This window comes from Camellia sinensis, chromosome 14 (assembly GCF_055761805.1).
Source record: "Camellia sinensis isolate YWXY chromosome 14, ASM5576180v1, whole genome shotgun sequence".
Taxonomy (NCBI): domain Eukaryota; kingdom Viridiplantae; phylum Streptophyta; class Magnoliopsida; order Ericales; family Theaceae; genus Camellia; species Camellia sinensis.
Window position 1 is genome coordinate 9,022,881 of NC_138974.1, and position 27,126 is coordinate 9,050,006.

Sequence of the window (27,126 nt, forward strand, 5' to 3'; positions counted from 1 at the left end):
TAAAACCAGTTGTAATTGAGTTGTTAGTTTGTTAGAGATTAACTATAATTTGGTTAAGTAGTGATGGTTAGGCTCAATATTGATTTGTATAAATAGAATTATTCTCACTGTAATATTCATTCATTGAATACAAAAGCAATATCATATTGATTCTCTTTATATATAACAATAAAATTATCAGAATTATTAATTGAAATATATTTCTGAGATAATTACAAATTATTAATTAGCTTAATGATGAATTAATAAAATATGTCATCTATTATGCAATTAGAAATTTGAAATGATGAATTGTAATTTCCAAAATCACATATTACAATCCATATCTTAAGCAAATCTTAAGGGATGGACATATAATTTTTCCTAAATCTTAATATTAAATAATAGTTTAGCGACACTTGTTATCAATTTATTTTATTTTATTTTTTCGAGAAACAATAAACTGAAATTTCATTAACTATAAACTTGTCTTGCCAACACGTGCTGGCATAGTTAACCTTAGAGACACGACTCTTGTTATCATATATTCGTTTTGATTTTTCTAAATAAAATTGTTGATTAAGTCAGAACAGTACCTATGGTTGATGATGAGTACAACAGTGAGCCACCTACCAGCTTAGCTTCCATGGCCTTTTATAAATCACAGTTATCAGTTCCCAATACTATGCACCAAGTTTAATGCAATGGCCTTAGACACAGTCCTCCTCCTTCATGAGCTCTCTTTAGCAACTCTCATCTTCCTTATCACCCACATCTTCATTCACTCCCTCCTCTCCAAACGCATCTGTCAGCTTCCCGTCGACCATAGTTCTAAATCGCGGTATTGGGTAACGTAACAGTATCGATTGCGGAGTATCGGTATCGGTAGTATCGGCCGGTACGTATCAGGAATCGGGTGTCGCGACCGTGAAATTTTAAAAATCATTAACAATCCCTCTAAAACTGAATTTTATGCATTTTTTTGACTCTTTTAACCTTAATTTGTTACATTTTAATCAAAATTTTGATATGTAGGATCATTTTTGACTCATTTTCAACTAAATGATATCTATTTATTTTTGGCATATGTTAAAGTTTTAATAAAAAAATTGGTTTGAATATTTATTTTTCTTGTATTGAGAAAATATATATATATATATATATATATATAGAGGTGTAGGTGTATAAACAAATAAATAGAAAAAAAAAAAAAAAAAACCTTAAACATTTACAATCTACAAATCCACCATAAACCCATGCACCTCCATGTACCTAAGTACCTCTCTTCTTACCCATTTCAATCTCAGACTGGTAATGTACCTCCATGTATATTCATTTCAATCTCAGACTTGCATACATAATACAACCACAAACAATCCTCTCTCTCTCTCTCTCTCTCTCTCTCTCAAAATGTTGATCGAAAGTTATAGAATCCCGTCAAACCCAGAAATAAAAAAAAAAAAAAAAAACAGAGCACAACAACAAATTGATCGACAGTGGAATGGGTAAGAAATGGATATTCATGTTGTCGATCAACTTTTTGAATTCTGAATTCGATCAACTTGATCAACTTGATCAACAAATTCTGAATTCTGAATTTGAAATACAAATTGATCGACAAAAAAAAACAAATTCAGATTTAAATTGACAACAACAACAACAACAACAACAACAACAAAAACCAGAAATAGAAATAGAAACAAAGCAATACAAAAAACAGAGCACAACAACAAAAGTGAATCTGTATCCAACTGTATCGGCCCGTATCGACCCATGTATCGGATTTAAGCCGCTACGTACTGGGACTCGGACGTTACGGATGCAAAATTCATTCTCACCGGTATACCGGTGAGTATCCGACTCGACACTCCAATTTTTCGGTACGGCACGTACCGGCCGATATTTAGAACCTTGCCCCTGCCCGATAGGGTTTCCAATCTTGGGTGCCATTCCCCACCTTGGGTCCATGCCACATGTTGCCCTAGCCAAAATGGCTAAAAAATATGGACCCAAATCTACCTCAAAATGGGCACTTGTGGGATGGTGGTTGCATCTACTCCAGACTCAGCTCGAGCCTTTCTCAAAACCCTAGACTTGAATTTCTCAAACCGCCCGCCTAATGCCGGTGCAACACACTTAGCCTATGATGCTCAGGACTTGGTTTTCGCCGATTATGGACCAAGGTGGAAGTTGCTGAGGAAACTAAGTAACTTGCACATGCTTGGAGGTAAGGCTCTTTAGGGTTGGGCTCAGGTTCGAACCTCTAAGCTTGGCCACATGTTAAAAGCCATGCACGATTTGAGTTGTCGCGGTGAGGCGGTGGTGGTGGCGGAGATGCTGTCATATGCAATGGCGAATATGATCGGACAGGTGATGCTTAGCCAGCGTGTGTTTGAGACAAAGGGATCGGAGTCTAGTGAGTTTAAGGACATTGTGGTGGAGCTCATGACCACCACGGGCTATTTTAACATCGGTGATTTCATACCATCGATTGCTTGGATGGACTTGCAGGGAATAGAGTGTGGGATGAAGGGTTTGCACAAGAAGTTTGATGTGCTTATAACAAAGATGATAGAGGAACACATGGCTTCGCCTTATCAGCGCAAAGGAAAGCCAGATTTCCTTGATGTTGTAATGGCTCAACAAGAAAATTCTGGTGAAGAGAGGCTTGGCATCAACAACATCAAGGCTCTGCTCTTGGTATTTCTCTCCTCATATAGCTATAGCATCGACTGATATATCGATAACTAATGTACGGGGAGGAAATAATTCTCCTCGTATAATCCTGTTGACCAAGTCCACGCTCCTCCGTACGACGTCGCTTTGTCACCTGAAAACACAAACGTGAGCTAGCCGGCGGGTGTGTGCCGGAAACCTCTCCGATGCCTAAGTCAGAAAACTTGACAAATAGACAAAGCTCTAAGTTCTCAGAAAGATTGTGTTCAATTACCTCCTCCAAGGTGATGCTTGTGAGCTTTTATAAGTTTCCCGTGGCACAATCCTAGTAGGACTTGCACTTCTCCATGCAGAGTCCTCCTAGGATTCATTCTCCTAAGGATAATGCTTATCCTTTTACACCCTCCCCACTGCTTAAACCAAGTGGGATGGTTTTCTTCATGGCCGAACTATAACATGACCGAAATAACACTGGCTCTGCTGAGCCACATAGAAGGCCGAACTATCCTTAGCTCGGTCTTCTCCTCTAACTCATTACTTCGGCTGCCCTTGTTCAACCTTGGTGTGCTTAGGTCAACCTTCCCAGTAACAAGTTCTGACCGACCTAACCATAGTATGTGACGACCAGACTAATCCCGAAACCAGCCTTCCCTGTACATATCGCGACCGGACTAATTCTGAGACCGGCCTAACTCCAAGTTGCCTCCGACCGGAGTAGCTTTATTCTTCCTTAGGCCGAAGTAACTATTTCTTCTCTGAGCCGGAGTAATCTCACCTCTATGGGCCGAAGTTACACTACGGCTTTTTATCGATTCCTTCACACTTTGGGCCGCAGGGCCCAACTCACAGCTCGGCCCAATTCTTTCCCAAAAATTACCCTCTCAATTGCCCCTTAATTCCATCTGCATAGCATGATTGGGATTACCTGTCCAACAGCCGAGCTGGCGTCGTTTCGAAGCTTTTCCGGCCGAACTAAAAACTCTTGAACTTTCAAGCCGAGCTAATTTTACTCCGGGCCCCGTCTTGTCCGGTCAAAAACGTCTCTTCAATCATAGCGTCTGTACCGCTTCCCATTCCAGTGACACGTGGCAGGTTCTGATAAGCCGTGGCCAACTGTTACGCCGTCCTGCAGAAATTTCGTACAATTCCCGCCTCTTTTTGCCGCCTTTTTTCTCTCTCCCTTTTCACAAAACAGCCTTTCTCTTTCTTGAATCACTTCACCTTCTATTCTTCACTTTCTCTTCTCCCTTGCTTCCTGAGTCTTTGAGTTTGCTGTGTACGTGCCTCCATTGCTGCCACCGCCTCCATCTCTAGCTTCTCTCTTATACAGGTAAGCAAGCCTATCCTTCTTGCTTTCTTTGTTTTCGTACTTTGCTTTCCATGCTCTGTATGTTTTTTGAAAACAGTTTGTCCATTTCTGATTTGCTTTTGTACTTTTACGGAGAAACTATTAGAACTCTATGTATATGTCATATACCCTAGAGAAAAAATTTCGATTTTGATCCAGAATCACGTCCCGACCGAACTTGGATACTGTTTGTGTCATGTATGTGAATAGATTCAGAACATAACCGGACTAGAACTTGTAGGAATATCAGTAGTTTTTTCTGACCCACTCTAGCCAAGATAGGATCACCGAACAAGCTTGCTCATACCGAACTAGGTACTTCGGTCTACAACCGAGCTAAGATTTTGGGGCCAAGCCGGCTTTCTTAGTTCTTAAACCGAACTCAGAAAGCCGCCCCTAGGGGCTCAGCCGGAGTAACTTTCCTCACATCGCAACCGATTTAGGCCTTGGGACTAAACCAGCTTTCTTAGATTTTTAGACCGAACTCAGAAAGCTGCCCCTAGACGTTAAACCGGTCTAAACTGCTCGACACCGAGCTAAGAAACCTTCTGATGAGCCGAGGTAGAACCAGCCCGCTAAACCGAAGTAGGATTTGTATATCTTGCTTATAATTTGTAGCGCGGTCCAACGATCTGTGCTTAACCCCTTTGTTTTCTACTTTGCAGACTTAGGTAGCCCAGGCACTCCCGCGTGTGGTCAACCGAGCTACTGAGCCTAGTTTTGGTACCGAAATAATTTATTCATAAATTATACAATAAATGGGTAAGTATAGATATTTAGTCGAAACCCCTGGTGGCCTGGCCGAATTTAGGCAAGATTACCAGATTCCTGATGACGTCCATCTGGCGTTGGCCAAAAAAGATGCTACCCCCTGGAACAATGAAGGCTTTGTGCCTTTTACCCTTCAATCCATAATAGAGACCGGACTACGGTTTCCTGTCCAACCGCTAATCTGCGAATTTCTTAGACAGACTAGGTTATGTCCCACCCAACTATCCACCAATACATACCGTATTATCATGGGGATAGCCGCATTAAACCACCAAACCGGACTGAATCTTGGTCTAGCCGAGATCTTTCATCAATACTCTATCGGCTCAAAGAATGCTGGGTGGGTCTACTACCTTAGAATTCGCCGCCGCCGAGAGAAGATAATCAAGCACACTCCGGACAAAGATCTTAACGATGACGATTTCTTTTGGGTCTCTGGGAACTTTGAGGATTTTCAAGCTCAAATTCCTGGCCGACCTATAAATTGGAAAATGGGAGAGCCTGGTAATTTTACTTCGGTCTTCTGCTTTGTAAGTTATCTCGGTTGTTTAGTCTGTCAGCCGAACTAACACTTCTCTCTTTTTTGCAGATTTTGCCCATCTCCATTCCCTGTATAGCTATCCTAACCTTGGAGTCTTGCGAGCCGCTTTTCGGGTTAAAGAAAGGGATTGGGCCAAGCTTCTAAATTTTGAACCGACCTACCGTTACAGCGGTCGACGGAAAGCAAAGGTGACTGACTTCCTTCTTGAAGAGGCACCGGAACCGGACCCAACTTTGCCCGAGATAAGACTTGTCCCTCTAACCGCAGAAGAAGAGATGGCGAAAAGGAGCAGGGTCAGGGCCCTTCTTACCGAAACAGCTAGGCCCGAAGTGGCGCCTCCCAGCCAACCGCAACCTGCTGTTGTCGCCCTTCCTTCCCAACAGCCATCCTCTTCCCGCCGAACCAAACGTGCCCGAACTTCCGAACCCGAACGAGTTCTGATTGATGAAGAAACTCCTATTCAGCCGAGCTTACCACCGAGCCCCCAACCGGAGTCTTCCGGCCGAACTATCGGCTGCTGGGCACCGAAACTAACCTTCAACGACCGAGTCATTCTAGACACAGACTCGGTCGTTGCTGAGAAAGACCACCTGTTGGCCATCAACCTGGCCAAGAGCGTGTGTCTGCCCAAAGACATGGAGCATCACCAAAAACAGTTAACCACCGAGCTGAAGTCCATCCGGTCTGCTACTAAATCCATGATTCTGGTTAGTGACTTCGGTTGCTTTTCTGTTTATGTTTCTTTTTCTTTTTAACTCTTTCTTCGGTTAAAGGGAAGTTGTTTGCTTTGTCAGGCCATTCAAAAGAACCAAATCACCCACAGGAGAGTACTGGAGCTGAGGAAAGTGACAAGGCAAGCGGCGGCCGAGGCAGAGGCGAAATCGGCCGAACTAGAGTCGGCCAGAAAGGAAATGGCCGAACTCCGAGGTGAGGTCGGTCGTTTGACCGGAATGGTTAGTTCGGCCGAGGCCGAAAAGCAAAAGACTGCCATTGTGCTGAAGGACAAGTATTTGCGCGAGTTGCTAAAACTTGAAAGAAAGAAGGATGCCGAAATAAAGGAGAAGGTAAAACAGGCTGACCAGCAGGGCTTGAAGAGAGCAGAGGACGCTTACGCCCAACAATGTAATGCTGCCAAGGATCTTTTCTTTAAGTGCGGCTGGAGGGGAGCCGTTGAGAAGCTCGGTCATGATCCTCAGACCGAGGTTTTCAACCCTCCAGCCTATTTCATACCTAACTCCTTGATGGAATATGCCACGGCCATGCAACAGCAGTTCCTTGAGGGCTCAGATGATGAAGATTCTGATGAAGACTCTGCCCCTGGGGATACTTCGGTTGTGAATGTGGATCAGATAGATCGGCCCGAGTCCAGAGTGGAAGATCTGACTATTGAACAGCCAAATGAAACTGTGGCTCCGGTCGATACCACTGTTGTGACTGAAGGAGTCCTGCCGCCAGAAACCGGTCTTCCAGCTGACACTGATGCTGCCTTTGATGCCGAGATAGATGAACTTTTCTCTTAAATTTGTACTCTTTTCTTTGTAACCGAACTAAGCCCCCTTGTAATGACTTTTCTTTCGAATGAAAATTTTACTTCTCTTATTCCGGTTATTGTGTGTATGCTTGCATTTGTAATGTCTTCTATTACTCCAAGTGTTATTTCGGTTTTTGGTTGGTTAAACTATACTTACCAGCCAACCACTCCTTAGCCGACATAATTACTTCGGCTGAGGAGTATTAAGTGTTGGTTTATTCCAGCCAACCACTCTTCAGCCTAACACTTACTTCGGCTGAAGAGTAACAAGTGTTGGTTTATTCCAGCCAACCACTCTTCAGCCTTGCACTTACTTCGGCTGAAGAGTTACAGGTGTTGGTTTATTCCAGCCAACCACTCTTCAGCCTTGCACTTACTTCGGCTGAAGAGTAACAAGAGTCGGTTTATTCCAGCCAACCACTCTTCAGCCTAACACTTACTTCGGCTGAAGAGTAACAAGTGTTGGTTTATTCCAGCCAACCACTCTTCAGCCTTGCACTTACTTCGGCTGAAGAGTTACAGGTGTTGGTTTATTCCAGCCAACCACTCTTCAGCCTTGCACTTACTTCGGCTGAAGAGTAACAAGAGTTGGTTTATTCCAGCCAACCATTCTTCAGCCTTGCACTTACTTCGGCTGAAGAGTAACAAGAGTTGGTTTATTCCAGCCAACCACTCTTCAGCCTAACACTTACTTCGGCTGAAGAGTAACAAGTGTTGGTTTATTCCAGCCAACCACTCTTCAGCCTAACACTTACTTCGGCTGAAGAGTAACAAGTGTTGGTTTATTCCAGCCAACCACTCTTCAGCCTTGCACTTACTTCGGCTGAAGAGTTACAGGTGTTGGTTTATTCCAGCCAACCACTCTTCAGCCTTGCACTTACTTCGGCTGAAGAGTAACAAGAGTCGGTTTATTCCAGCCAACCACTCTTCAGCCTAACACTTACTTCGGCTGAAGAGTAACAAGTGTTGGTTTATTCCAGCCAACCACTCTTCAGCCTTGCACTTACTTCGGCTGAAGAGTTACAGGTGTTGGTTTATTCCAGCCAACCACTCTTCAGCCTTGCACTTACTTCGGCTGAAGAGTAACAAGAGTTGGTTTATTCCAGCCAACCATTCTTCAGCCTTGCACTTACTTCGGCTGAAGAGTAACAAGAGTTGGTTTATTCCAGCCAACCACTCTTCAGCCTAACACTTACTTCGGCTGAAGAGTAACAAGTGTTGGTTTATTCCAGCCAACCTTTAAGTTAGTTTTTCCAGCTAACTTATAGTATTTGGTTATTCCGACCAAATGTCCTGCAGCCTAGATCCTTTTCCTGGGCTTAGGAAGGATGTTGGTTAAATCCAGCCAACCTCTGAGTTAGTTTTTCCAGCTAACTTGGAATAGAATGCTTGCAATAAACTTAGTCTCTAAAGCTAACTTTTACAAAGAATAATTTGTGCTAAAAAGAATTGCTCATTTTATTGAAGGAAGAGAAAATTACATGTTTGAAAAAGAAAAGCTAAAAGTAAAATAACTTGAGATTGGCCGTATTCCATGGCCTAGGGATTGCCTTGCCATCCTTGTCTTCTAGGTGGTATGCCCCTTTGCCGGCTAACCCAACCACCTTATAGGGACCTTCCCAATTGGGGCCTAACTTGCCGTCTCCTGGGACCAAGGTGTTTCCCATTACTTTGCGCAGTACCCAATCGCCAATTTTGAATTGTCTTGGATGAACCTTTTTGCTGTATTTTTTGATTAACTCTCGTTGGTATGCGGCGATGTGGACCAACGCTCTTTCTCTTCTTTCTTCTGCAAGGTTGAGTTCTAAGGCTATGGCTTCTCCATTTAAGTCTGGATCAAAATTTTCGCTTCGAATTGTGGGGAGGCCAACTTCTAGTGGGATCACCGCTTCCATTCCATATGCTAAGGAGAATGGTGTTTCTCCTGTTGATCGCCGAGGTGTGGTGCGGTAGGCCCATAAAACATGAGGAAGTTCATCCGCCCACTTGCCTTTTGCTTTCTCTAGCCTTTTCTTTAGTCCATCCAAGACGACTTTATTTGATGCTTCAGCCTGCCCGTTTGCTTGAGGATACGCCGGTGTGGAATTGTAGAACTCTATCTTGTATTCTTCACAAAATCTTCTGAAGATTCTGCCGTCGAACTGAGTTCCATTGTCTGAGATCAGTGCTTTTGGTATGCCAAACCGAGTGATAATATTTTGCCAAACGAACTTCTTCACATCTTTTTCTTTGATTGATGCCAATGCTTCTGCTTCCACCCATTTTGTGAAGTAGTCTGTTGCTGCGAGAAAGAATTTTCTGCCTCCGGATGCTGTTGGAAGTGGTCCTACTATGTCTAAGCCCCACATTGCGAAAGGCCATGGGCTAGTTAAAGGTAGGAGTTCTCTTGCTGGTTGATGTATTTGGTGCGCGAATTTCTGGCATTTTTCACACTTCTTCACATATTTCTCTGAGTCTGCTTGCATATATGGCCACCAATATCCTTGCGAAATAGCCCTGTAAGCGAGCGACCTTCCCCTTTGGTGACTTCCACATACCCCTTCATGTATTTCGAACAGGAATGCTTCTACTTTGCTGGGATGAACGCACTTGAGGTAAGGCCCAGAGAATGACTTCTTATATAATGCCAAAGATGGAGATAGCCAAAACCGCTGCGACTTCGCCCTTATTCTGTTGGCTTCTTTTTTCTCTTCTGGTAGGATGCCGTCTTTTAGGAACAGGATGATGGGATCCATCCAAGAGGGCCCTAATTCTGCGCAATATACTTCTTCTGCTTCGGGGTCTTCTATGCTTGGTTTTGGTAAGAAGTCGACGAGTAATGGATGAGGGATTGATGTATCTGCCATTGAGGCAAGGCCTGCTAGCTCGTCCGCTCGGCTGTTTTCCTCCCTGCCAATTTGTTCTATCCTTACCACATCAAACTTTTTGATCTCCGTTCTGACTAGCTCTTGGTACTTGGCCATTCTGTCATCCTTTGCTTCGTATTCGCCAGAAATTTGGTTTACCACCAGCAGTGAGTCACTGTACACCATTAGTTCGGTTGCTTTCATGAAGTGTGCCGACTTGAGTCCTGCGAGAAGCGCCTCATACTCCGCTTCATTGTTGGATGCTGGGAAGCCAAGGTTGATTGCTTGCTCTATAACCAGGCCGTCTGGAGAGATGAGGACTATGCCAAGCCCTGCACCATGTCGGTTGGATGCTCCATCCACAAAGAGCTTCCACATCTCTCCAACGAATAGTTTCCAGCAGGTGGAAGGGTCAGACGATGCCGTGGGGTCAAGGATGGTGTTTTCTTCAAAGTCCATATTGGCTGTCTGCCCTTCGTCCTCTGTTTGAACTGCTGGTGAGCCTTTGTTCGTCTCTTCCTTGTGGTCCTTAATGTAGTTTGCCTTTGTGCTTGATGGACTACCTTTCACTAGGGGTTGCGCTATTCCGGCGTCAACTTCCGTCCCTGGTTCGGTTGGACTACCTTCCACTAGGGGTTGCGCTATTCCGGCGTCAACTTCCGTCCCTAGTTCGGTTGTGTCAGTCAGGTCGACTGGGCAGATATGATGACTTCCAGGAGTAAATTCCGCGACGAAGTCCGCCAAAGATTGGGCTTTTATTGCTGTCTTGGGTTGGAATTTGATGTCGAATTGTCCTAACTCCACCGCCCACTTCAAAATTCGCCCACTAAAGTTCGCCCTTTCAAATAGAGCTTTTAGTGGAAAGGCCGTGAGGACAACTATGGTGTGGGCATGAAAGTAGTGCGCCAATTTTCTGGATGCCATCATTAATGCTAATGCTAGTTTCTCCAATGGTAAGTACCTTGTTTCGGCTCCCAACAATGTCTTGCTGACATAAAAGATGGGCAAGTGTTGTATTCCTTCTGCACGAACCAACACTGCGCTGACTGCGTGTTGAGAGACTGCTAGGTACAAAAAGAGTTCTTCACCAGGTACTGGAGTAACAAGTAATGGTGGGGAAGACATGTATTCCTTCAAGCTTTCCAGAGCTCGGTCGCATTCTTCATCCCACTCAAACTTGGCCTTTAAAGCTTGGAAGAACGGTCGTAGTCTGTCCGATGATCTGCTTATGAACCGGTTGAGTGCAGCCGCCATACCAGTAAGATGCTGCACTTCTTTGACTGAGTTTGGTCTCTCCAACTCCTGGATCGCTTTGATCTGAGAGGGGTCGGCTTCTATACCTCGGTTGGTCACCAGGAAGCCCAAGAATTTGCCAGATCCAACTCCGAATGCGCATTTGGACGCATTGAGGCGTAGCTTGTGTTTCTTCAGGATCTGGAACATCTCGCCTAAGTCTTTCAGATGGTCATTCTCATCCTTGCTTTTGACCACCATGTCGTCGATGTACGCCTCCATTGTTCTGCCTAACAATGGTTCAAACATCTTGGTGACCATCCTTTGGAATGTCGCCCCTGCGTTCTTTAGGCCAAAGGGCATGACCTTGTAGCAATATAACCCCCTTGGTGTTGTGAAGGAAGTGACCTCTTGGTCTGGTTCGTGCATGGCGATCTGGTGGTAGCCTCTGTATGCATCCAAAAAGCTAAGTCGGTTATGCCCTGCCGTTAGGTCCACCAGTTGATCTATCCTTGGAAGGGGGAAGCTATCTTTTGGGCACGCCTTGTTGACTGTTTTGTAGTCGACGCAGACACGCCATTTACCATTCTTTTTTGGCACTACGACGGTGTTGGAGATCCATCTTGGGTAGTGCACTTCCCTTATTGCTCCTGCCTCCAGTAGGTTGCCTACCTCTTCTGCCACTATTTCGGCGTGGTGGAGTGCCGATCTGCGTGTGCGTTGAATGACTGGTCTGGCGGATGGGTGGACATTGAGTTGGTGACTAATGAAGTTTGGATCAATGCCTGGCATGTCGTAAGGTGTCCAGGCAAACACTTCGATATTAGAGGTCAAGAATTCCAAGACCTCTAATCTCTCAGCGCTGGACAAAGATGAGCCAAGCAAGAAGAACTTATCCGGGTTCTTCTCATCTATTTTTACCTCCACCAAGTCTTCCACCGCTTTCTGATCAGCCTCTTTGCCGACGTCCGTGAATAGTTCATTGCTCTCTGGTTCTTCCACCGAATGAACGTATCCTTTGGCAGCTCGGCTTCCATTTGCTGTGGCGAAGCACTGTTTTGACATGATCTGATCGCCATAGACTTCTTCAATTATACCGGCGTCATTGGGGAACCGCATTACCTGATGGTATGATGACGCTACCGAACGCATGGCATGCAGCCATGTTCTGCCCAGGATGATGTTGTAGGTGGAGGGGACCTTCAATACCCAGAACTCCACCTGTTTTGATACACTTCCAGCTCTGACTGGAAGGATTATTTTGCCGACAGGCCATTCTGGCATGGAGTTGAATCCAATCAGGGGAGAAACTGCAGGTGCCAAGTCTTTGTCTTGCAGCTTTAGTTGTTTGAATGTGTCGTAATACATGATCTCACATGAACTACCCTGGTCAATCAGAATCCGCTTGACGTCAAAATCCTTGACTCGGAGAGTGACAACCAGGGCATCATTATGGGGGCAGTAAATTCGTTCCAAGTCCTTATCCGAAAAGGACATGACGTTTGTTGCCTCTGTCCTCCCCTTCTTGATGGCGGGTTGGGCACTTAATACTTCCCTAAAGTGCTCAGCCTTCTTGATCGAACCTCTAAGCTCGCATACGCGCTCAGGTTCAAAAACTCCATGAATTACATTGATAATGCCTTGTGGTGGTGCATCGTTTGGCATTCTGTTGGGTTGGTCATTATGATCTTGGGGGGCCGGTTGTGCTCCTCCTTCAATGTATTCGTCCAAGTGGCCTGCTGCCACCAATTCTTCCAAGTGCTGCCTCAGTGGTGTGCAATTCTCAGTTCGGTGTCCTTTTTCTTTGTAGAAGGTGCACCGAGATCTGTCGTCGTAATTCTTCTGAGCTTCCCCTAGCTTGGCTGGCCACTTGACGAATGGCTCGTCTTTTATTTCGCTCAGAATCCGATATATTGGTTTTTTGAACACCGTTGTTATGGCAGTGCGGATTCTCAACCATCTTTTGTCTGGGTCTTCTCCGTTATCTCGTCTGCCACGCCCGTTTTTGTTCTGTCTATCTACTGTATTGACCTTTGCTGAGGTCTTCTTTTCTGGTACTACGGTAGCGCTAGATTTCGCCTTTGCACGTGCGCCATCCTCTTCTACCCTGATGTGCTGATGCACTCTCTCCATCAGGGCCTCCATGGTGAGGGGTGGCGTCATGGTAATTGAATCCCTTAGTCGGTTCCCTACTGGTAGGCCTCTTTTATATTGCGCAATGGCTAGATTGGTGGGGCAGTCTCCAATCTGGTTGAATGTCTCCCAGTAGCGACTGTTGTAAGATCTGAGGGTTTCTTTCTCACCCATGTCGATGGAGAGTAACTGGTCTATCTCCACCGGTGTTTTAGTATTTGTCCGAAACCTTGTTACGAACGCTTCTGCCAATTGGGCCCAGGAGGCTATGCTGCCCTCTGGGAGTTTTTCGAACCAAGTCAAGCCTAAGTCGCCCAGACTTGATGGGAAGAGTATGCACATTAGGGCCTCGTTTCGCCTGTACACAGCCATGACTTGGCGAAAGTGGCTCAGGTGGGAATACGGATCCGTCTTCCCTTCATATGTATTGAACTTCGGCTGAAGGAAGCCTGATGGTAGGGGTGCGTTTTCGATCGCTGGGACAAACGGCGAAGTCTGTAGTCTTGCCAATGCCTTGTCCGTTGGTTCGAAGGCCGGTCGCGGTATTGGCATTCCAACCTCGACGCTTCCGTGCGTCCGAGGAGCCAACTGTTGTAAGGCCGAAACTCGGTGTGGATCCCTTGCCCTGGCATCCTCCTTGCATCATGCTTTTTCTTCTAGCACGGTTCGTAAGTCGGATGACCTGGGTAGCTCGGTTTGTCTGGATCTGGTTTGGTGTGAATGTGAAGGCCAATACGTGCTTCCTTCAGTGTATGATCTTTCGGATCTCGTCTTCTCAGACCTAGAGTGACGAGTCCTTGAAGACAAGGAGTGAGTGTCGCCTGTCCTGAGGCTTCTGCTCTCTCCTTGGGAGGGCGTAGTATTCCTACTACGATTCTCTGAGTGGCGAGGGGGCGTCTTATGCTTGCGCCCCTCTCCTGTCGCCACATCTTTAGTCTTCATCTGGCGTTTTAAAGCCTCCATGTCCGCCGCCATCCTTCGAATTAGTTCATCTTGTTCCTTCACGCGATCTTCCAGGGCTTGAGGATCAATCCTCCTCCTTTGTCTGTCAGGACTCTGAGAGTGACGAGGGCTGCTATTCCGCCTTCCCCTGCCACTCCTCCTGGAATTATGTTGTTGGGGCTCCAGATCTGCCATAGGAGGGACAGAGGGTAATCCTTCGCGCCTTGCGCCCCCCTCTGGAGTTAGTCCGTCGACGGCGGACTGCGGCAAGTCTTCAATGTGTGCCATTGAATGAGAAAAGGAGAAGCTTAGTCAAGAGGTTTTTGTTCTTGTCTGTTCTTCCCACAGACGGCGCCAATTGTACGGGGAGGAAATAATTCTCCTCGTATAATCCTGTTGACCAAGTCCACGCTCCTCCGTACGACGTCGCTTTGTCACCTGAAAACACAAACGTGAGCTAGCCGGCGGGTGTGTGCCGGAAACCTCTCCGATGCCTAAGTCAGAAAACTTGACAAATAGACAAAGCTCTAAGTTCTCAGAAAGATTGTGTTCAATTACCTCCTCCAAGGTGATGCTTGTGAGCTTTTATAAGTTTCCCGTGGCACAATCCTAGTAGGACTTGCACTTCTCCATGCAGAGTCCTCCTAGGATTCATTCTCCTAAGGATAATGCTTATCCTTTTACACCCTCCCCACTGCTTAAACCAAGTGGGATGGTTTTCTTCATGGCCGAACTATAACATGACCGAAATAACACTGGCTCTGCTGAGCCACATAGAAGGCCGAACTATCCTTAGCTCGGTCTTCTCCTCTAACTCATTACTTCGGCTGCCCTTGTTCAACCTTGGTGTGCTTAGGTCAACCTTCCCAGTAACAAGTTCTGACCGACCTAACCATAGTATGTGACGACCGGACTAATCCCGAAACCAGCCTTCCCTGTACATATCGCGACCGGACTAATTCTGAGACCGGCCTAACTCCAAGTTGCCTCCGACCGGAGTAGCTTTATTCTTCCTTAGGCCGAAGTAACTATTTCTTCTCTGAGCCGGAGTAATCTCACCTCTATGGGCCGAAGTTACACTACGGCTTTTTATCGATTCCTTCACACTTTGGGCCGCAGGGCCCAACTCACAGCTCGGCCCAATTCTTTCCCAAAAATTACCCTCTCAACTAACATTGTTGATACGCCAAAATCCATTAGAATATAAAAACCATCAACTAAAAATTAATTACAAAAGAATGGGGAATAACAAAATCTACATTACAGATGAAAAGATGTAAAATAATTACAATATAGTTTATAATGAGAACGGAATGGGTGCTTTGGAAATGTCACAAATTTCCTCATTAATTTGTAATTATTTACATATTTTATTGTTTATCATAATATTAAGGGGGATTTGGTTAAAATCCCTTCATAATAAAATTTTAATGCATTAAAGAAAAGTATAAAAAGTTTTTGTTGAAAAATTCAACAAATATCACTATTATTAAAATAATATAATTTTTGATGTAGAGGTCGATTTTTAATAAAATTAATATTTTTAGAATTCTCTCATCAAGATCTATTAAATAAAATCCGTGTTGATTATGAAATTCTTTAAAAAAAAATTATTACCGTTGAAATTGATGTAAACAGTAACAGTAACATGTTACTATATTTGACAGTAACATATTGGTCTGGCATTATTGTCTAAGAAAAGAAAAAAAAATATACTTTACTTTGTCTTTACTTAATTATGTGTTTTCTCCTTAGAGGGTTTATAAAGAAAGATAAATTGGGATATCCTTTTCACCAAATAAGGATCCAATGATGCGGTTTTGATTAAATTTTCCTAATATTAATAACTCTCCATTTTTTTTTATGAAATTATTTAGAATTTTCTGGGTAGTGTTGGTATGTGATGGAAGCTGAATTGGTGCAACAGTGGAGTCCATATACAAATGAATCTCAGTAATAAATTAATGTTTCTGAGTAAAATTCAATATAAAATTTCCGAGTTACTATTATTACTCAAAACAAATGCTGATAGTGGCAATTAATTTTGGACTTCGGGTAAAACATGCTTTGAAAAAATGTGTAAAAAATTAAAAGTTATAAAATCATGAGATGTGCGTCGAAATGAGTCAAGAGTCCTGTAATCATGAGAGTAAGAATCAACATTAATAACAATACACATATTATAGGAAGAAAGTAAGATCCAACAGTAATAACAAGCGTCCAGCTCCCCTTTACTCCAAAAACAGATTGGACGACGTTGATAGGCAGCGGTGGGCTGACTCCAAATCTATCTCGATAATTTAAATTATTGAACATTTAAAATTTGTTAAGTATATTATCGTTACAAAAAGTTACATTTATCGGACATCGATAGTCAACTGATCGGGTTGTATTTGTATATATAATTTATTTTTAAAATCATAATTATCATTCCAATAAATGCCATATGAATAAATGATTATCAATATCTGATTAACGTTATTTTTTATAAAAATAATATTCTTAACAAATTTTACACATTAAATAATATAAATTATCGAGATAAACCCAAAATCTAACCCACCACAGCCCAACAATATTGTCCAAATTGATTTTGAACATTAGGGAAGTTGTGGCCTAATAACAATAGTACATATGAAGAAAAGTACTCCAAAGCTGCACCAAAAGTTAAATATATGAAGTAAAATTATTTGTGAACGTAACACGTGTCACACAAAGTTCGAAAGTACATATTATATGAAGTAAAATTATTTGTGAACGTAACACGTGTCACACAAAGTTCGAAAGTACATATTATAATAAATTAAAGTTTTTAAATATAAAGTTTTATCTAAGAAATAAATTTTTAGAGGTGAGTTATTTTAATTATTAAAAATATTATTATTGTATTTTTAGTAACGAAATTGAACACTAAATACTGAATTACTGTCTTTTTTAAATCAAAATTTTCATTTCAAAAAGTAAACATTTGTATATAAAATTATTTTATCTCTAAAAATATATTTGTTAAGGATATTTTCAAAATATTGTATCTAAATGCTCCGTTTTCAACTTTTTAAGACTTTTTGGTGAGGATTCTTGTTGTCATGACCTGAACCCGCCTCCGTGGGTTAAGGATATAACCGGCCAGTAATCATAAGATCACCTATGGCCTCAAACCAAATCTTACGTGTTTTAACAGAGTTAATGGAGGCCAAACGGAAGAAATTAAAAACTTTGTCCATAGAGCTATGCTTACATGGCACATCATAACAAACCATACATCTGCATATTAATAACTCACAATAAAATATGTACTGCATAAGGTTCTGTACATATAGGATCATATAAATCTAAGTCAACCCATCAAAACTATATACACTATATTCAAAGATTTCGCCCACATGACAAAATAAAATAGAATGACAAAAAGGCGAAGACGGGTTTCGTGCGTGAGACACAAGGGCTGACTCTTCAAAACCTTTGTTGTTCCACACAGACATCACTGAGACTGGGTCTAGACTCCTCTTGGCTCACCTACAAACACATGAATGAGCGTGGGCGATAGCCTAGTGAATAATATCAAATAAAGGAGTTATACAGACGGTACGTAGAACAACATGCTTCAAACGGCCTTGGGCCCAATTCATATTTCTATTTAACATATATATATATACACACAATTTAAGTCAAGTGATTGTGGTTCCAAACATACTGGCCTTTGGCCTATTTATCATCCATTCATGTCAAACTGGCCTCTGGTCCATTCATTGATGTCAAACTGGCCTCTGGCCCATTCATTGATGTCAAACTGGCCTCTAGCCTATTCATTGATGTCAAACTGGCCTCTGGCCCATTCATTGATGTCAGACTGGCCTCTGGCCCATTCATTCATGTCAAACTGGCCTCTGACCCATTCATTTATTCGTATCAAACATTTGTCCGTAATTCAAACTAGCAAGCTTATAAGGCTTATAAGGAAATAAGCAATTGGACAAATGACGACTTCAAGGTATCGATATTACTCACAGTGATCGGTTGGTTGGTTTGCCCTAGAGCTCGACCCTACACATTTCATGAACACAAAAGGGTCACAAACAAGTCAATCCGTTCTAAATTCACATTTTCTTCTTTAGGCTTCATTTTTATCTTTTTAACTCAATTACAATGCTCAATGCATGCCTAAGAGTACTTAGAAGTGAAAGAGAACAGAAAATGAAACACAGAATGTCCTTTTCAAAATTTCAAAAAATAGGGTCCCCGCTTGAGCAGGGAAGCGGACCCTTGAGGCCTGCAAAAGTACTGGATATGTCAAATTTATGCTCGATCGTGCACTCTGGCGCTCGAGCGGAAAGCCTCTCTACATGGCTCCCCGCTTGAGCGTGAGCTTTCCCGCTCGAGCAGACATCCATGTCTGAAAAAAATACTGGGAGCACGAATTTCCCACTCGAGCGTCTCTTCCCCTGCTCGAGCGGACATAAAAAATTCTGGGTTTTCCAGAACACATTCTTGAGCTTCAACTTGATGTTCAAAGGTTCCAAATGCATGATTTTGGCTCAAACTTCACATATATATATATATATATATACTAGCATGGTATAAACACTGAATTTCAACATTATGAAGCTTAATTCCAAGAATTTCTCACATGCATGCCTCAAATTAACCCAAACTCATCACCAACACAGCAAATTCAAACATGTAAAGCTCACACCTCCATGATTTACACTTGCACGTGAGAGATATTCATTATTTTCAATTTAATTGGTGAAGAGATGATCAAATACATGGATTTCAAACAAGATTCATCATGGATTACACAATTTATGCTTAAACATGGAAATTTATAGCAATTTCCTACATGCATGCCTCTAATAACTTCAAATACAACAAAATCAACTCAATTTTCTCATAATCAATTTAATCCATCTTCTTGACCATTATTCAAACTTGAATTCACAAGATGATAACTTAAAATTCATGAATTCACTTACCTAGGAGCTTCAAACCCCCAAACTCTAGCCAATTGTTGAGTTAAGTCTTCAAATTCCCAAACCTTGAGCCAAGATTACACAATTCTCTCCCTTTCTCTCTATAACAACCCCAACCTCTGATTAACGCTAATCCATGGTTAATTATGCCTAATTAGAAATTTAGTTGAATCTTGCATTAAAATGCATATGTGTGTGTTGCATTGTTGTGTTTATATCTGTTAGGCGTAGAAAGATCTGTTCATGATTTAGTTTCGGTTTGCGAATTGAAAGCCTTATCGGCATTCAAATCAGAAATTGACTTGATTTATGTGCTAGTTAGAATTTATAGAATTTTATGGTAGGCTTAATTAAAATTCGGTTCGGGATGATTAAATTTAATTAAAATAATGACATTTTTTTATTTGTGAGCCATTGCCACTTATTAGGCCTTTTGACCCCACTAAGTTGCCTTTCTCATTTTCATTCCTTCCAACTGATCCAAGAGACGGGAGAGAGAGTGAGAGTTGAGAGATTTGGGTCCTAGTTCAAGAATTGACTTCACAAAGGGGGAATTGGTTAGAAGATTGAAGACAATTTGAAGCTTTGAGTTAGGATCACACTTGCAATCAACCTTAGGTGAGAACTACACTCTTAAACTTTGTATTAAGGGCATTAGTAAATGAACTCAAGAAGGTCGGGTGGTCAATTAAGCTAAGATTGGAGAATTGAAGCTCATTACATACATGCATGTGTAATTCATAACATTTGGGGTTGCCTTTCTATAGAATACTTGCATGAATGTCATAATCCAAGCTTCGTTTTAGAAATTCCTCATGTTCCATGTCATAGTATCTTAGTTGATCATGTTTTTGGGTTGAACATTGCATTTGATCATGTTTTGAAGAGCCTTAGCTCAAAAATGTACTTGCATGTGATGTTTATAAATTGATTTTGAATTTAAGTTGAGTTTGTGCAAAATTGATATCCTTTTGGGCCATGATTTCTTGAAATGATCTTTTAAACATGTTGTTCTATGAGTTATTAAGTGTTTTCCAAAGTTTTGGGCCCAGAAAATTGAGTTTGATGCTTCAAAGGTCGAATTTGAGCTTGGTGATCAAATCTAGAATTTCCAGAAATTTGATCCACGCTCGAGCGTGGGACTTTACGCTCAAGCGTGAACTCTGAGTACGTGCACCCCGCTCGAGCGTAAAAGTATACGCTCGAGCGTGAAATGCATGTACCTAGAAGTTCTTGTGTTTTGAAGTCCGCTCGAGCGAGGGAATTCACGCTCGAGCGAGGGTTTAAGTCTCACGCTCGAGCGTTGGTCGAGCGCCCGTCGAGCATGAAAATCATGCATCCAGCACTTTTTCATGAGTTTACAGTATGCTTGTGCAAGAAAATTCATGCTCGAGTGAAGTTTCATCGTCTGCATGTCTGCTCGAGCGAGGAAAGCCACGCTCGAGCGTGGACCTTATTTTCAGCAAATCTTGAGAAATATTTTCCAACGCATTCCTGCATCCTCATTCCATCCTAGGCATTTCTAAGCCCTGTTTAAGACTCCATAATAAGAATTAAGGGTTAGAAACACACTAAGAGCAGACGACATAAGTTATGTACAATTCGAACGTGTGTTTCAAGTGTGTGTTCGTATGTGTGTTCTTGTAGGTCACGCGCCTTAGAACAAGTGAAGGGCCGCCTTACCATCTTGTTAGGGCTACCAATCATCTGTGAGTAATAACTTGTAAAGTTATGTTTAATGCTAAGTATTTTCTGAATATTATGATACGAAATAATTGGTTCTCTGAAATGCCATGCTATGTTTGAAATGATTGAATGGTTGTCCAAGATTCTGAAAGTCATTCGTGGCATCCTTAGCATCATATGATATGCGTTCCTTTATGGGTCATCAGGTCCCTTTATGGGTCATCAGAAATGTCTCTGTGCGCATGAATCATCAGAATGCCTTCAAGGCTGTCCCTTTATGGGTCATCAGATTTGTTAACGCTAATGGATGTGCCACGTATGATTATATGCAAAACCTGAATATGGAAATAATTATGAATATGTATATGAATCTGTCTCTGATAAGAACTTGACTCCTAACTCTGTGATGAACATCATTCATTAAATCCTTTACGCTGTTATTATTCATTGGGCTTTGACTCACAGTTTATATTATGTAAGTAGGTGAGCCGGCATGTGACCAGGGCCAGAGTTGACGGCCTTCATTTTCGTTTTTTTGTCAGCCAATCGTTGTGCCTCTCGAGGAGGTTTCGATCGAAGTCTAGTTGCATGGCTATTTTTGTACTTATGCTAGTTTCTGAATGCTTGTAAAGTCAGGTCTTGGAAACTCCACTTATGTAAATGTTTTGTAAATATTGAGGTCCTCTGACCGACACACTTGTGCATATATAAATAAGTTTTGAAATGTTCTGTTCTATGTACGTTATCACAGCTCATTGGACCTTGTCTATTTTGCATTATTGCTTCCGCAGCCCCTTATTATTTACTAATCTGTTAAGAGGCCTTTGATAATTCACGGATTACTGGCCGGTTACGGTGCTAAACCTACAGGGGCGGGTTTGGGTCATGACACTCTCTCTATAGCCGGCCCTCTCTCTCTCGAGTCACAAAATCTGATTTTTGAGCTCAAGTGTATCAATTAAGTGTATAGTGCCTCTTTACATAAGTTCCCACTAGCACCAATTTAATAATAATAAATAATTGGGCATTAATTCATCAATTTAATCGATTTAATCTGGTTCGAATCAATTTTTCAATTAAACTTCACTGTAGGCTCTAAAAATTATGCCAATCACAATGGCACAACCAATTTTGATTTCGGTGGCCGATAGGGCCTTCAATTTAATTTTCAAAGCAGATAATCAAAAAGATATTCCTACGATGAACAGATAGAAATTCAAAACCACATTTTTTTACATAATGGCACACAAAATCATATTAAACACATAATCATACTCATATTAAGGACCAATTAACATATTACGGAACAGGGATGTCACAGTCTTCCCCCTTTTAGGAAGTTTGGTTCTCTAAACTTATTTTACCTTCGTCGGGAAACAAATGTGGATAACGTAGTCGCATTTCCTCCTCTTTTTCTCATGTAGCATCCGTCCCATAGTGTTCTTTCCATTCTACTTTCACCATTGGAATGGACTTGCTGCTCAAATGTTTCACTTGCCGGTCAACAATTCGTTCCGGCCATTCGACATATTCCATATTTTCATCAATAGCTACCCAGTGATAATCAATCACATGAAACGGGTCTCGGAGGTAATCCTTCAACATTGACACATGAAACACGTTATGGATTTGTTCAAATCCCGGTGGCAAAACAACTCTATAAGCAACCGGATCAAGCCTTTCCAAAATCTGAAACGACCCGATGTAACGGGGGGACAACTTGCCCTTCTTTCCAAACCTGACTTGGCCTTTCATTGGGGACACACAAATAAACACATGGTCACCGACCTCGTACTCAAGAGGTCTTCTTCGAATGTCTGCATAGTTCTTTTGTCGATTCTGAACTGTTTTGAGCCTTTGCCGAATAGTTTTGATTTTCTCAGAAGTGTCTTGCACAATTTCAAGCCCAAGTAAAGCTCTATCCCCGACTTCTGTCCAACAATTTGGTGATCTACACCTTCTACCATAAAAAGCCTCGTATGGTGCCATACCGATGCTGGAGTGGAAGCTGTTATTGTATGCAAATTCTGCAAGTGGCAAATAGTCTTCCCAACTCCCCTGAAAATCCAAAGCACACATCCGAAGCATATTTTCCAAAGTCTGTATTGTTCGTTCTGATTGCCCATCTGTCTGTGGGTGGAATGCAGTACTGAACCTTAGTTCTGTTCCTATAGCTTCCTGCAAATTATTCCACAATCTAGATACAAATTTCGGATCTCTATCCCACACAATGGATACCGGAACTCCGTGTAAATGGACAATCTCATCAACATAAATGGTAGCCAATCTATAAGCATTAAATGTAGTTTTGACAGGCAGAAAATGTGCAGATTTAGTCAGTCTATCAATTATAACCCAAATAGAATCCATACCTCGAGAAGTCTGAGGTAGACCAACAACAAAATCCATAGTCACATGCTTCCACTTCCATTCAGGAATAGGGAGAGGTTGAAGTAGACCGCCTGGTCAACAGGTCTGTTTCAAATCCCGATACATTTTATTGTTACCCGGATGCATAGCAAACACAGATCTGTGGGCTTCATCTAAAACCCTCTTCTTTAGTTCTAGGATATTAGGGACACATATTCGGTTTCTGAATTTCAACACTTCGTTTTCAATACTGAACTCTGCTTTCGGACTTGTCTCAAATTCATCAATCACTTTCTTGAGGAATTCATCCTCTTTCTGTTTCTGCTTGATTTCTTCAATGATTGTCGGCTCGGCTGTAATAACGCCTATCAATCCGCCCTATTCACACATTACCACTTCAATTTCAGACTTCTCAAAATCTTACAAGATCTCTTTCTGTTCAGTAAGCAAACAAGCCATACTCCCCGTTGATTTTCTGCTCAAGGCATCAGTAACTGTGTTAGCTTTCCCGGGATGATATTGAATCTCTAAATCATAATCCTTTATCAATTCCAGCCATCTCCTCTGTCGCATATTCAACTCTTTCTGCGTGAAGAAGTATTTCAAACTTTTGTGATCCGTGTAGACTTCACACTTTGCCTATACAGATAATGCCGCCAGATTTTCAAAGCAAAAACAACCGCGGCCAATTCTAGGTCATGTGTTGGATAATACTTCTCGTGTGGCCTCAACTGTCAGGAGGCGTAAGCAATAACCTTTCTGTTCTGCATTAACACACAACCCAAACCTTTATAAGACGCTTCACTGAAAATTACAAAATTCTCCGTACCTGAAGGTAGTGTCAAAATTGGTGCAGTGGTCAATCTTATTTTCAATTTATGAAAGGCAGCTTCTCTTTCGTCATTCCATTCAAACGGTTGCCCTTTACGTGTCAATTGGGTAAGAGGCATAGCTAATTTTGAAAAGTCTTTCACAAACCTTTTGTAATAACCAGCTAAGCCCATGAAACTGCGAACTTCTGTCACATTTTTCGATGTAGGCCAATTCACAATTGCCTCTATTTTCTGTGGGTCCATTGAAATTCTTTCCTTGTTGATCACGTGCCCTAAGAAAACAACTTCATCCAACCAAAACTCATATTTCTTTAGTTTAGCAAATAATTTTCTTTCCCGAAGTATTTGTAGGACAGTCCTCAAATGATGTTCATGTTCAAGTCTATCTTTAGAATATATCAAAATATCATCAATAAAAACCACAACGAATTCGTCAAGCTAGGTTTTAAAAATTCGGTTCATTAAGTCCATAAATGCTGCCGAAGCATTAGTCACTTCAAATGGCATAACAAGAAAATCAAAATGTCCATATCTTGTTCTGAATGCGGTTTTCTCAACATCCTCTGCCTTAACTTTCAGCTGATGATACCCGGATCTCAAATCAATCATAGAAAACACCTGTGATCCCTGCAACTAGTCAAATAAGCCATCAATACGGGGTAGGGGATATTTGTTCTTTATTGTTACCTTGTTCAATTCCTGATAATCGATGCACAAACGCAAGGTTCCATCCTTCTTTTTCACAAACAATACCGATGCACCCCAAGGCGAAGTGCTAGGTCGAATAAACCCCTTGTCAAGTAGGTCTTGCAACTGTTCTTTCAATTCTTTCATTTCGGCAGTAGCCATTCTGTAAAGAGTTTTAGGAATGGGCTGGGTGCCTGGCACAGTTTCAATAGAAACTCTATTTCCCTATCAACCAATTCCCCTGGTAATTCATTTGGAAACACATCTGGAAATTCTCTAAGAATAGGGATATCATTCAATTCAACATTCGTAGATTGTTCAGACAACACATAACACAAATAACCCTGGCACCCTTTCCTGATCAGTTTACATGCTTTCATTGCAGATATCAAATAAGGTGGAGGTACTACCCCATTACCCACAAACACAATTTCCTTATGTTCTGGTGGTTTAAACACAACCCGTTTTGTTACACAATCGATGGTGGCACAATATTTGGTCAACCAATCCATGCCCAAAATTACATCAAAATGTCTAAAATTCAAGGGCAACAAATCCACATATAGGATAGCATCCTCAATACGCATATCACAAAACCGGTATATAGATTCACACAATACAGATTCCCCAGACGGAGCAGACACATATAGCAGATATGACAGTAATTCTAAAGGTCTATTCAGTCTAGATGCAAATGCACATGTTACAAAAGAGTGTGTGGATCCGGAGTCAATTAACACAAAAGCATTTTGATTACATATAGAAGTAGTACCTGAGACAACTGCGTTGGCATTCCGTGTATCGCCCGGAACAAGCGCAAAAACTCTCCCTTGTCTCACAGTATCCTCGGTGGTAGCAAGTCTCAAAGTATTTCCTGACTTTGGGATCGATGCAGTTGAGCTAGCAGCTAGCTTCCCACTGTTCTGATTACAATCTCGGGCCATGTGCCCTTGTTTATGTAATAACCCTCACCACTGCTTACCGATAAACATTGATTACCGTCAAACTGAACTGATTATGACTGATAATTGAACTGATTAAAGTACTGAACTGACTGACTGAAAACAGGAACTGAATTGACTGAGTATGTGTGTTAATCTGTATTCTATCTGTTTGATTGTTTACTTGATCTGTTCACGTTTTACGTTTAAATTGCTAATTGAAGGCCTTATCGGCGGCCAAACCGGGAATTGATTGATGTTTTATGATCCTCATAATTGATGTGATCTTATGGTGTATTTATCTGAAAACTGATTAGGTATGATTGAATTAGATTAAATATTGATAGATTGCATAATTTGACTTAATTACCTTAATGCCACTTAAGTGGCCCACTACTTGAATCATCTTTGAGCCTCATTACACTCATACATACACATTTCATCAGCTCATTCCTTAGACTCAGTCGACCAAGATAGAGAGTGAGAGAGAATTGAGTGGATCTTGAGTTCATTGGTAGAATTGCTTGAAAAATTGAAGTATAGCTTGCTAATTTGAGCTTCTAGTCTTGCATTGAAGACCTAAGGTAGAGTAACTGCCCTTTTGTTCTTGAGTTTAAGTGATTCTTGCATGATTTATAGCAAATTGTAGCCTTGAGCCAAGTTATGGCTCTTACATGGTGAATTGAAGCTCTTTCCTTGCATGCATGGTTGTATTGTAGATGTTGAGTTGCTTTCATGGCAAAATGTTACTTGCATGTTCACAATTATGTTTAAGTCCATGATTTCATCATGTTTTGGAAACAATTGGCTCCTTAGAGCATCAAATTGAAGCTTTGAATTGATTTGAATTCATGCATGTTTGCATGTTCATCTTGTTCTTGAAAAATGGTTTGAAATTGAGTTTGAATTAAACACCCTTGGGCTTTGATTTCTCAAATTGAGCTTTGAACCATGTTATTCCATGTGTATACAAATGTTTTCCAGAAAATGGGCCCAAGAGGATTGGTTTTGATGCATTTGATTGTGAGTTGAGCTTGGTGGTGCAATCTGGGTTTTTCCAGATTTTGCACTCCCGCTCGAGCGGGGACTAGTGACGCTCGAGCGTGGAATCCGAGTATCCAGTATTTTCTCTGCACTGTTTTACAGTCCGCTCGAGCGGAGGATTGGGCGCTCGAGCGGAGGCATGTGTCTCACGATCGAGCGGGCGTCGAGCGTCCGTCGAGCGGAGATTTCACCCATCCAGTACTTTTACAGTACGCTCGAGCGGGAAAGTTGACGCTCGAGCATGTACCTTTGTTGCATGACCGCTCGAGCGAGGAAACCGCGCTCGAGCGGGACTCTATTTTTCTGAAAAATCTGAAAATGCTTTTAACCGTGCATCTTTGCATCCTCATCCCATTCTAGGCACTCTTAGGCCTAGTTTAAGACATCTTCATGAGGGCGTAGATGTAGAACACACCGAGGCATTTAGGAATTAAGTTACTATCTTTCCCAGCTGTGTAGCTTAGTGTGTTCACTCTGTTAACTGTGTAGGGTTGGCGACTGAGGAGGCACACTCTAGCATACTGTAGCCCAAACTCTGTGAGTGACGATTGTGTAAAGATATGTTCACAAATGATTATCTTCTGAACAACTGAAC

General features: G+C 41.9%; 1 pseudogene; it reads left to right on the plus strand.

Moving 5' to 3' along the window:
• Positions 1 to 683: 683 nt before the first annotated feature.
• Positions 684 to 27,126, plus strand: part of LOC114323191 (flavonoid 3',5'-hydroxylase 1-like) — a 46,557-nt pseudogene continuing 20,114 nt past the window's right edge.